The 13,700-nt window shown below is 41.3% G+C and overlaps 1 pseudogene; it reads right to left on the bottom strand.

Moving 5' to 3' along the window:
* Positions 1–13,581: 13,581 nt before the first annotated feature.
* LOC148479256 (5S ribosomal RNA) lies at positions 13,582–13,700 on the bottom strand (annotated as a pseudogene).

Raw genomic sequence — 13,700 nt, 5'->3', positions numbered from 1 at the left:
ACACGTGCATCAACAAAGTAGTGCCAAGCGTGCGCCTGTGTCATAAGTAAAGGGCCGGCTGGCTTGACCGTTAAAGGGTGCTGTAACCCACAAAGTACACTCCAGTCCAAACCAAAAAAAAAATTATTTTCTGTGTTTAGCCGCACGTATATATCAAATCGATATAACATAAATGGAGGACCAAACTTTCTCCGATAAAAATAAAATAGAGAAAGATCAAGAACCACTTCCTCCTAGTGCTGAAGCTGCTGCCACTAGTCATGACATAGACGATAACATGCCATCAACGTCGTCTGCCAAGGCCGATGCCCAATGTCATAGTAGAGGGCACATACAATCCCAAATGGCAAAGTTCAGGAAAATGACCTTGAAAAAGACATTTAAATCAGCTGAAGAGAAACGTAAACTTGCCAATATGCCATTTACGACACGGAGTGGCAAGGAACGGCTAAGGTCGATCCCTAGTATGTTCATGACTAGTGGTTCAGCTTCACATGACGATGGAAGCCCTCCTCCCACTAAAAAAATCAAAAGAGTTAAGCTGGCAAAAGCACAGCGAAGAACTGTGCTTTCTAAGAAGATATCACAAATCCCCAAGGAGAGTCCAAGTGTGGTGGTGGTTGCGATGCCTGACCTTCCCAGCACTGGACGGGAAGAGGTGGCTCTTTCCACCATTTGCATGCCCCCTGCAAGTGCTGAAAGGAGCACCCACAGTCCACTTGCTGATATGCAAATTGAAGATGTCACTGTTGAAGTACAACAGGATGAGGATACTGGTGTAGCTGGCGCTGAGGAGGAAGTTGGCGAGGAGGATTCTGATGGTGATGTGGTTTGTTTAAATCAGGCTCCGGGGGAGACAGTTGTTGTCCGTGGGATGAAAAAGCCCATCACGGTCATGCCTGGGCAGAAGACCAAACATTCCACCTCTTTGGTCTGGCAATATTTCTATCCAAATCCGGACAACAACTGTCTTGCCATATGTACCATATGTAAAGGTGAAATAAGTAGGGGTAGGGACGTCAACCACCTAGGAACATCCTCCCTTATACGGCACCTGCAGCGCGTTCATAAAAAGTTACTGTCAAGTTCAGAAACTTTGGCTAAGACCGTAAGCAGTCCAGGGACACCTAAATCCCGTTGTCCTGTTGTATCCAAGCGCCTGCAAACCACACCGTCAACTCCCTCCTCGTCAATTTCCTCCTTAGTCAGGATCGGAAGTAGTCCTGCAGGCCATGTCACTGGCATGACTGACTCTCCTATCCGGGATTCCTCTGGAGGATCCTGCATTGCTACGCCTACTGCTGCCGCTGCTGCTGTTGCTGCTGCTGGGAGTCGTTCATCATCCCAGAGAGGAAGTAGGAACACCACTACTTTTACTAAACAATTGACCCTCCAACAGTCCTTAGCGAGGAGGATGAAGTACGACAGCAGTCATCCTGAAGCAAAACGTATAACTGAGGCCTTGACTGCTATGTTGGTGTTAGACGTGCGTCCGGTATCCGCCATTAGTGCAGTGGGATTTAGACAATTGATGGAGGTAGTGTGTCCCCGGTTCCAAATCCCGTCTAGATTCCACTTCACTAGGCAGGCGATACCGAGACTGTACAGAAACGTCAGAAAAAGTGTCCTCAGTGTCCTGAAAAATGCCGTTGTACACAATGTCCACTTAACCACGGACATGTGGACAAGTGGAACAGGGCAGACTAAGGACTATATGACTGTGACAGCCCACTGGGTAGATGTATCACCTTACGCAGCAACAGCAGCAGCGTCACCAGTAGCAGCATCTCAGAAACGCCAGCTCGTTACAAGGCAGGCTACGCTGTGTATCACCGGTTTCAGTAAGAGGCACACCGCCGACAACCTCTTAGAGAAACTGAGGGAAATCATCGCCCAGTGGCTTACCCCACTTAGACTCTCCTGGGGATTTGTGATATCTGACAACGCCACCAATATTGTGCGGGCATTACATCTGGGCAAATTCCAGCACGTCCCATGTTTTGCTCACACAATAAACTTGGTGGTGCAGAATTTTCTGAAAAGCGACAGGGGCGTGCAGGAGACGCTTTGGGTGGCCCGAAAAATTTCTGGCCACTTTCGCCATTCAGCGACTGCGTGCCGAAGACTGGAGCGCCAGCAAACACTCTTGAACCTGCCCCGCCATCACCTGAAGCAAGAGGTTGTGACACGGTGGAACTCAACCCTCTATATGCTTCAGAGGATGGAGGAGCAGCAAAAGGCCATACAAGCCTATACATCCACCTATGACATAGGCAAAGGAGGGGGTATGCACCTGACTCAAGCGCAGTGGAGAATGATTTCCGTGTTGTGCAAGGTTCTCCAGCCCTTCGAACTTGCCACACGTGAAGTCAGTTCAGACACTGCCAGCTTGAGTCAGGTCATTCCCCTCATCAGGCTTTTGCAGAAGCAGCTGGAGAAAGTGAAGGAGGAGCTAAGACGGAGCGATTCCGCTCGGCATGTGGGACTTGTGGATGAAGCCCTTCATTCGCTTTGCCAGGATTCCAGGGTGGTCAATCTGTTGAAATCAGACCACTACATTTTGGCCACCGTGCTCGATCCTAGGTTTAAAGCCTATGTGGTGTCTCTCTTTCCGGCCGACACAAGCCTGCAGAGGTGCAAAGACCTGCTGGTGAACACACTGTCAGCTGAAGCGGAACGTGACACGTCAACAGCTCCTTCTTCATTTTCTCCTGCAACTGGGGCTGCCAGGAAAAAACTTAGGTATCCTAAGCAACCCGCTGGCGGTGATGCAGGACAGGCAGGACCAAGTTTGGACATCTGGTCCGGACTGAAGGACCTGGCAACAATTTCTGACATGTCTACTGTCACTGCATATGATACTGTCACCATTGACAGAATGGTGGAGGATTACATCGGTGACAGCATCCAAGTAGGCATGGCAGACAGTCCATACCTGTACTGGCAGGAAAAAGAGGCAATTTGGAGGCCCCTGTACAAACTGGCTCTATTTTACCTGAGTTGCCCCCCCTCCAGTGTGTACTCCGAAAGAGTGTTTAGTGCAGCCGGGAACCTTGTCAGCGAAAGGCGTAGGAGGTTGCTTCCACAGAATGTGGAGAAGATGATGTTCATCAAAATGAATTATCAGCTCTTCCAGGGAGACCAGCCTCCAGAAGGTACAGAGGGACCTGTGGTGGTGGATTCAAGTGGGGACGAGTTAATACTTTGTGAGGATGAGGATGTACACACTGAAGAGGGTGAGGAATCGGTGGATGAGGAGGATGAGGATGACATCTTGCCTCCATAGAGCCAGTTTGTGCAGGGACACATTAATTGCCAGCTTGTTTTGTGGGGGCCCAAACGAACCAATCATTTCAGCCACAGTTGTGTGGCAGACCCTGGCGCTGAAATGATTGGTTTGTTAAAGTGTGCATGTCCTGTTTATACAACATAAGGGTGGGTGGGAGGGCCCAAGGACAATTCCATCTTGCACCTCTTTTTTTTCTTTGCATTATGTACAGTTTGGGGCCTAGTTTTTCAAACTGCCATCCTGTCTGCCACTGCAGTTTCACGCCTAGATGGGTCACGTGTTTGTGCCGCCCACTTGTGTCGCTTAGCATAGTCATCCAGCTACCTCGGTGCAACGTTTTGGACATAAAAACACTATTGTGAGGTGTGAGGTGTTCAGAATAGACTGGAAATGAGTGGAAATTAAGGTTATTGAGGTTAATAATAGCATAGGAGCAGAAAAACCTACAAATTCTGTGATTTTAGCTGTTTTTATGCTTTTTTAAAAAAAAATACAGATCCAAAACACAAAACCCAGAACCCAAAACACGGAAGGGTGGTTTTGGCAAAACCAATCCAGATCCAAAACACGAAGAAAGATCCAGATCCAAAACCAAAACACAAAACACGAAAAGTGGCCGGTGCACACCCCTAATATATATATACATACATACATATCTGGTTTTCACTGAAACAATGCTCTAAATCCTCCAAGTAACATATTCTATTAATCACTTCACTATCAGGTTAATTGGCTACATGCAAACACACCACACATATACAAGTGACACAGCAGCTTATTTATGATGTTAATTATTGGGATCTGAATGGAACACGATAATTAACATTCTAACGCACCGCAGAATCTGGATCAATTCATCATTGCTCTGCCGCGGTGAAAGCTGATGCTAAATCAGCTGTTCCCACAAGCGGCTTCTCTGCTCCCTTTTGGAGCAGTGACAGGAGTACGCATGCATGACCTACAGTTCACGCATGAGCATAAGAGCCCTGACGACTGACGGAAGGAGCCAGACAGTGGGGGAGGTATCCAAAAGGATCCGTGTTCGCGATCCAGGATTCCTTGCCATAGGGAAGGAGCAAAGTATTGTAGCATCTGAAGATGGCGAATGCTCCTGCACTCAAGCTCCAAAAATATGGTATTTTCAGAGCTTGTTGAATTCTGTCCAAATACTAGTGTATGGGGACAGTGGGCCATTCCGCAAAAGGAAGGTAAGTAAGAGATACCTGTGATATCTCCTGCTTTACCTTCTTGATGAATGGCCTGATAACTTAATTTTTACAATTGCAGATGAAAATGTGCATTTCCCCTTGCTTTTGTAAAAAATTAAGTGATATTGAATAGGCCCCAGTCTCTGATATAGAATTCCTAAAAAAATTCCCTCCCCTTACCTGCTACCTTATTGGATAACTGATCTAAAGCACGGGCCCACTCTTTGATTCCTAGATAGCCCTCATTGTCTCAAAGTTTAACCCCTGCTCTGACAAATCTCCTTCTTGTAATGACCAATGATCATACTCCCAATCTGTGATTGATAAATAGAATGTACATTTTCAGCATATTACTTATCTTCCAAAAAGATTATCAAATGTATATGGAATTTCAGGGCCGTAAATAGGGTGGTGCAACCTGTGCCATGACACAGTGCTCTGCAGGGCAGGGGACTCTGTTTGGGCCTGTCAATTTTCCTATTTATTATCATGCTCACGTGTAGCTTCCTCTTCTTTTATCCCCAGCATCTCCTGGCCTCCCCTATCTCTTCCCTGGTCCTTCTCCATGGCTCTTTTCAAGTGAACCATCTTATTTCCCTATGTAAAAAATGGGGTTGGGCGCAAATGCTCTCTCTGGCACAAGGCACCAAAAAGTCTAGTTATGGCACTGTGAAACTTATACCAAAGCCATTCACAATGAATATTCCACCAACAATTAAATCTTGTGAATATTTATATTCTAATCTACAGTATATTTGAGGATTGGGAAAATGATGAATGCCCTTCTGTCAACCTTCTTTGAATGACCTACTTCAGTGGCTGACAAACTTTTTTAAATCATGGTGCCCTAGAGTATCATCATTGTTTTCACGGTACCCCTAAGCCAAAAGTTTGATTTGAGAAATTCAGAAAAATATTAGTAATATTAGTAAAGTAGTAAAGTTAAGTAAATTCTGCATACCTGTCATCCTTAGGTTCAGATATGTGATGGTGGACAGGTTTTCGCTTCTGTATGTCCACATATTTACATTAAATTAACCATAAATTATTTGATTTGGTGCTGGACCACCAACCTGAGGCACCACTGCAAGTGTCCCATGGCACCCCAGGTTGTCACGGTGCACAATTTGGGAACCACTGACCTACTGTAGGATCTTACTTCCATTCTGTAACAGATAAATAAAATGTACAATTTTAGTATTTTACTTACCTTCCACAAAGCAGTTTTTGGCTTCCGAATTTATATCGAAGTGGTATGACACAGCCATTTACAGTAAATATTCCACCTATAATTAAATCTCCTTCTTGGGAATATTTATATTCAAATATATATTGAGAAACTTGGGTTAAAAGACTTCCGGGCTTTGGTGTCTGTGTTTCCGATCTACAGAGTGCAGTGCTCAGTATGCACAGCCAAATTATTTGGTGGAAAATATTAAATACATTTTCAAAAGGTCGAAAACAATTGTTGAATTTGTGCTCTTCTTTATATCTCCTCTCTGACATAATCATAGTTCTTTAATTTAGTTAAGACACAGGAAAAGCACAGAGAGATACACATTGGTAAATATACATTATGATCTCATTTACTGTGGTAGAACAATCGATTATTACTACATAAAATACCCATGTGAAAATATTGAATTTGTATTTAGAGTTAAATGTAGAGATGTGCTTAACACTGTGTTTTGGCTTTGGTTTTGTATTTTGGACCCGGATTCATCTTCATGTTTTGGTTTTGATTTGGATCTGGGTTTTTAAACAAAAGTTTTTAATCTGAATTCCGAACCACAGGAAGATCAGAACCGCGACTCATATCTGTTGGGATTTAAGAAATTTGGGTGGATTCAGATCTCTGTAGGACTGAACCACACATATCTAGTTAAAAGTATCTATTACTTCCAGGCAATTGCATTGTCATATTATTCCTTTCCCTTCAAATGTCCTGACATTGAATTAATACCATTTAATAGACAGGCATATTTCCAGTTACTAACCCAAACAAACATTTTTATTTCATTTATAGGCAAATTATACATAACTTCACATAATTACAACCAATATCATGTTTAAAAATTAAAAACTTCATGCAGTGGGCCATCACATTAAGTTATTAGTCCCATGGAGACCCAAAATTGTCCTAATAAAACTCACCAACCCCACATTACATTATATTAATACACCAACATATGACTAATACCCCACAAACCCCCATTGTATTACCTATGCTAGCACTTGTATAAACAATCCCCCCCCCTCAAAAAATATAAAAAGATGATCTGCTCTAAAGTTGGTGGGGAGAGAAAACAATGGAAATTGAGTGCAGCAGAGGAGAGAGGAGAAATAAAGGAAGGAGATGAGGAGTGGAGAATACAAAATTTGTGTTCTTTCTTGTCTTAACAAACCCTAGACCATGTATTAATTGTCAGTTCTCCACCGCATTGGCCAACTAGATCTCTTGGGCTACACTTTACAAAGCAATGTTTTTTAAGCCGCTACTTCTTGGCTGGTTGAAGCAGAATATTTAAAGCAGTGCTAACATTGAGTGTAAAGCCAGCACACTTTACACTGGATATTAATAATAATAATTTTATGTATATAGCGCTTTTCTCCCGTAAGACACTTTACAGACATCAGAAAACATGGAACATTGCACAAGGATTTGGTTTTGCAGAAATAGAAAACCACACAGAGATAATTAAAATCAACTGAAACCTAGAGAGCACAATTAGCATATTGCAGGGTTGGTGCAGGCATTTGGGAAAAAACTTCTATGGGTTATATGTTCCATCCACGAAAGGTACCAGATGAGGCAGCCATCTTTTGGCACACTATGTAGGATTACCCTAGGTGGAATAGGTTATACTTATTAGTTCTTCTTTAAATTTTGAATCCCAACCCACTAAGAAGGGGTGACTTATAAATACTGCTTCATAAATATAGCATCTTATTGCTAACAGCTGGAGTTTCACCTCTCAGAAAAACTTCTAATCTGATGGCCTGATTCAGATTTGGAAATATAGGGCCAGATTCATTACCGATCGCAACTGTGATTACGCACGCAATTTGCCAATTCTTGCATTCTGCGCATGCACCTACTAGCCACTGTGATTGGGACTGCAATTGCAGAGACTATGCAGACCCATTGGAGAGTGATTGCCTTTAAGTGTCATTTGTAGGTGGTCAGCAAAATGCAGGCGTGCCAGGGCATTTGAATGCCGTTGTAGGTGCGTGCATAAATTATCCACTGAGATGCCATACACAGCTTAAGTACTCTCAGCGTGCAATGAGGTTAGCAACTTCTAAATAAGCTAGAGCTTGTGCAAGGGCCATCTCCTCTTTGATCCCTGGCCTGGGCTGTCTAATTTGAGATGTTAATGTCTTGGATGAGGTTCCTCTACTGTAGCATTACACCCCAGCTAGTAAAGCCCAGTGCTTGTTTTAAAAGTACGGGAACCCCACACCATTTTCCCATATTTTTTAAAGCAGAACCTGCTCACAGATTCCGGGGGCTGGTTCATTAAATTTGAGGGACCCCTACACAATTTGTCCCCCATATTTTTTCTAACCAGGACTGGTTCACAGACACTGGGCTGGTTTTAAAAATACAGGGAACCCCACACCATTTTCCAATACTTTTAAAACCAGAACATGCTCACAGAGCCCAATGCTGGTTCATTAAATATAGGGGACCCCTACACATTTTGTCCTCCATACTTTTTTAACCAGGACTGGCTCACAGAACACTAGGCTGGTTATGCTTTTGAGGTAGACCCCAAATGTTATTTTTATTATTTTATTTTAATTACTTGCTTAATTACAGGTAGATACATACACAGATCACACTGATCTGTGTATGTTTCTAATAAACAAGCTGCTCAGGAGGGGGTCTATTTAAAACTTCTATTTTTGTACCGAGATTGCTTAATTCACACCTGTGATTGCAATAGTTTGGTTGATTGTGTATATATTTCTATTTGTGTTTTCACCCATATTTTTCAGAAAGTATCATGATTTCACACCCATGTTTCCCTTTAATAAATTTCCGAGCATTAAAAAAATGGGCAAAAACACCTAGGAATGCAATCTCGACCAAACTTGATTCTTAGTAAATTTACCCCTCAATATAAGATTCCAGCTAGGTGTTACAGATTCTTAATACAGTTGCCAGATATTCCCAAATGTACCTACTTTATGCTGAAGATCTGGCCATGACTTGGGTTTTCCTTGCCATATTTGAATGCACTGTCCAGTGGCTAATTGGGTGGATCGTTGGTATCCCTTTACCTAATATGTCTAAGTTTTTGCTGCTCTATTTAATGGACATAACCATTTTGACTTAGAAAAAGAAAAGTTATTGCTTTGATATCTGATGAATGTTGTGAGGGCAAAGTGCCATATTACTGGAGGTCCTCAAACTGCATTCCTATCTCTGTCATTCAAGAGAGTAGGCCATTATATGTTTATGGAAGATATCACATCTTCTTTGAAATCACCCTCCTCTACTTTTATGACTACTTGGTATGATTGGTTGAGCTTTAAGAGACTTCAGATTATAATGCTATGTGTGAATCCGGTATTTTTAACACTATACTCTTAGAAAAGTATCCTTCCACCATTTCTGCACCCTATGCAAATGTGGGGATGAGCATCTCAAGAATTCCTCGCTTGTACTGAGACATTTAAAAAAAAATAGTAAATGCCATTGTATGCACTATCACTTAGCCACAGATATTATGAACAAGCAGTACTGTTCAATTAAAGATTACATGACTGTGACTGACCACTGGGTGGCTGTATCACCTTCAGCAGCAGCAGAATCTAACACAATGCCAGCTCCCTCACAGGCTGTCTACTCTCTGTATTACCAGCTTTATTAAGAGATATAATAAAATCAACCTGTTAAAAAAACACAGATTTCATAAAACATGGATAACCCCACTAGGACTCTCCTCATGATTTGTCATTTTTGATAATACTTGTAACATTGTGAGAGCATTACAACGGGTTGAATTGAACACATCTTATTTTGCACACACACAATAACCTGGGTGTTTAAAAAAAAATTCAAAAATGAAAAGGTCATGCAGTAGATTTTGTCTGTGTCCAGAGTTATTTCTGGACAGTCTTAGCATTCATATATCACATGTAGAAGATTGCAGTGGCTGCAAAAACAGTTCAATTTGCCATGCTGCCAACTGAAGCAAGAGGTAGTGCCCAGGTGGAATTCCACCCTGTATATGCTTCAGCGAATGGAGGTACAACAAAAAGCCATCCAAACCTACACAATGAGCCATGACATAAGGAGAATACTCTGTGCTTTGTGCAAGCTACTAAAACTAATTGAAGTAGTGAGTGGCACTGCCAGCTTGAGTCAACTGATTCCCTTAATAAAACTACTGAAACAGCAGCTAGAGAAACAAAAGAGATAAAATGAAGTGATTCTGCTAAGTATGTTGGACTTGAAGATTAAATTCTTTATGCACTTTGCCAGGATCAAATGGCTGTCAAGGTATTGCAATTAGATCAATACATTTTGGTGGGATGTAGTCAGCATCTCGGCGCACAAAATTCTGGAGCTTAGAATCCTGGTGCAAGAATGCTGACAGGAGTCAAAATCCCAGCTCCAGATTCCCAGCTGCTGCAATCCTGATAGTAATTATTAGGGTTAGCGTAAGGTTTAGGACTAGTGTTTATGGTTAGGCTTTGGGGAGGGAGGGTCAGGTTTATACTGCTAGAATGGTGGGTTAGACAAATGGTTAAATTACCTACCTGCATGCATTATAATTTCTACCATTGGGATTCTGGAGCCAGCATTCTGACTGCCGACTTTGTTTGTGCTAGGATTGTGTACCAAACCCTATTTTGCCAACCATACTTCTTACTTCTTACATACTTCAAGTCATATTTCTTTCCAATTAACAAAAATCTTAAGAGATGCAAAGAGATTTTTGCGAGCAAATTGACAGCTCAAATTACACTTTATACAATGATGTCACCTGCTTTAGTTTCTCCAGAATTGTTGCTGCTAGGGAAAAACTGACCTTTTCCAATCGACCCATCATGGGGGGGGTGTAAATGATGAGTGTGGATGATGAATCAACTCAGTGCACCAAAGAGAAACACCATTTTGAAATCTGGTCAGGCTTAAAAGAATTTCCCACAAATTTTGATACTTCTACCTTGATTCTATCAGATACACTAAGCATCAATAAAATGGTGGAGGATTATTTTAATGACAATGTACAAATTAGCATGTCACACAGTCCTTTTGATTACTGTGAGGAAAAAAAACAAATTTAAATCCCTTGTTCAAAATAACTTGCCGTACTTAAGCTGCCCACACTCCAGTGTGTCCTTGGAAAGAGTGGTTATCACAGCCGGGAACCTTGTAAGCAATCAACTTATGTGGTAACTTCCTAAAAATGTGGAAAAACTACAAATTTGAATAAAGATTTTTGCAGCCAATCTCGGATGTAGCTAGAAATGTGTGGGCACTAGATGCAGGGGGGTGGCCATGTGTGGGGTTGCTGGAAGGAGGCATGACATCATTACCCATCCCAGCAGACTAAAATAATAATGTGCAGGTGGAACTGAATGCAGGGAGAGACAGCTGGGTGTGGGGATTCTGTCAGGAGGTATGACATTTTCACCTCTCCCAACAGCCTGGTCAATTCACACTCATTGTGGTGGCCACAGAATGCAGGCACAAAATGGTTGGGCGCAAAGATGCTGGGAAGTGTCATGATGTCATCATCCCTCCCAGCAGGTTGAGATATCTTTCAGTAGGTGTGGCATTGAATGCAAAGGGTGATGACCAGGTGTATAGCTGCTGGGATTTGTGATGTGACAGTCCCTCCAAGCATCCAGGAAACACTGCTTTTGATAGACATTTAGCACTTTTCAAGTTTATTTTCTTTAAATTATGCAATTTATCATTATGTTTTACCTGCCTACCACTACACACACACACTCACACACACACACATATATATATATATATATAATGTACAGAAGAGGACAGCACTCAGTGAGACTTCACAAAGTCTCACTGAGTGCCATCCTCTTCTGTACATTAAATTATGTTCCCTATGGAAGGGCACCAGATCATTATTTTTATCATTTGAGTGCCGGGAATTCTCGGATTATATATATATATATATATATATATAAATCAATAGAAGAAAACAGCGCCAAATTTGTCCACTCTGTTTAACGTGAAATACCTTTCACAAGTGTGTGTTTTTTGTTTTTTTATTGGTAAATCTAATAGAAATATAATAGAAATATTATACATATATATATATATATATATATATATATACATATACTATTTGTATATGTAGCACTCCCTTGATAAGTATAAGGTGTCTGCTTGGTCAACAAAAAATGGTGGCCATGGCTAGGCCACCTTGGTACAGGAAACAATATGACAATATAGCTGACCACAAGCGCCTCCTAGTGCATATACAGTGAACCAATTAAACCTGTGCAAATCTCGCAACCTGTGCAAAAACAATTTTTTGTGTTTATATCCTTGTCCTTATCCAGGACCGTGACATACAAGTGACTTTGTGCAATAAATACAACCGTGTAATATATATGAATAAATATATTTAAAACTGCATAAATAATGTGCATAAAATTTTTTTAATTAAATAAAACAATTCATAGACAACACACAATGACATAAATACACAGAAATAATGGATAAAAAGCTAGTACTAAAAGATAATAAATAGCGATTTTTAGTGAAAAATAAATATATATTTTCTAAAATAAATCGGATTTATAGCTTATCTTTTCCAGCAGTATTTTGGGAAGAGTTCATAAAGTGCAAGGTCAGGGTCCCAACGCGTTTCGTCCTCTGGACTTCATCAAGGGGAAGTGTATGCATAGAGACAGAGCAGGGTTTATATACCTTAAGTACAGGAAGCACATGTCCTCATTTCGTGACATCATTTCCTGTTACCTATTTCAGGTCAAAAAGCCATATAATGTCCAGATTTTAACAATAAAATTTGTATTATGGCACTCATTATAAACAATATAAAACATAGAAAGCAAATAAATTATGTGAGTCAATGTTTTTCTGCTTCATGATTATAGTTCTGTCCAAGTGGAACACATGTGAGGCGCACCCTGTCATTTCCGGTCATGTGGTCCGCGGGCTGGTATTGGTTTAACATAATGCCAGTCTAGGTGGAACGCAGGGAGAACACAGGATGAGCGCACCGCGTCACTTCCTGTTCCATGTAGTATTGGTTAAGTGACTACCAGTCCCCATATTACATCACCACTAAATAGCTATTAAGATGTTATTTTTCCATCTCCAGATCCCCACCGGAGGATGTGTCGCTCGCTTGTAATTGTATTAGTAGACCATGAGGTCGTTTTAGATGAAGGCGGCAGCCATTTTTGTAGTTTTTTTACATTAAAGCGGCGGCCATTTTGGTAGTTCTTTTACATGAAGCCGGCGGCCATTTTTGTAGTTCTTTTACCACTTGTAGCAGTCGTCTTTATGGTTTTGAGTGCTATGTCAAACACTAATCGGGGTCAATCGGAAAACAGAGGTTTGCCATTCTTAACATAAGATGTTCAATGTTTTTCCTTGACTGTTTGTATTCCATCACTGTTCTTCCAATATTTATGGATCGTTATAATACTTCGGATAGGGACGGCGGCCATCTTGGTAGTTCTTTCATAACCTGTGGCAGCCATCTTTGTAGTTCCTAGATGCTATGACCAGTGCCATTCAATAAAGAACTGGGAGGAATTAGCATTCTTATTCTGGGATGCTAAACATCTTTATTGACCATTAACACGTATCCTGAAAAAGAGGAGAAAATTAAGGCAGACACAAATATGATGAGCTATTTAATCAGAGACTCCATTCCCTGATTGTCAATGCAGAAAGTGAACTATACAAAAAGACAATAGTCTATGGATACCAACTAAATAATAGGTTTATATTCATAAAAATTACATGTTAGATGGAAAGGTGACTGATGCAGGTGCAAAATTGTAAAACAAGACTCGGAGCCATATCATATTCTATATGCCATTTTATTCCCATTCACAATTTTACTACAACACCTGGTCTTCCTAGGAGGTCCCCCATCCAAGTACTGACCAGGCCCAATCATGCTTCGCTTCCAAGATCAGACGAGATTGGGCATTGACATGTTGGTATGGTTGTAGGT

Source organism: Taudactylus pleione, unplaced genomic scaffold, assembly GCF_031769625.1.
Source record: "Taudactylus pleione unplaced genomic scaffold, aTauple2 ptg000627l, whole genome shotgun sequence".
Lineage (NCBI taxonomy): Eukaryota > Metazoa > Chordata > Amphibia > Anura > Myobatrachidae > Taudactylus > Taudactylus pleione.
Note: the sequence above shows the minus strand (reverse complement) of the source record. Positions and strands in the feature narration are given on the sequence as shown.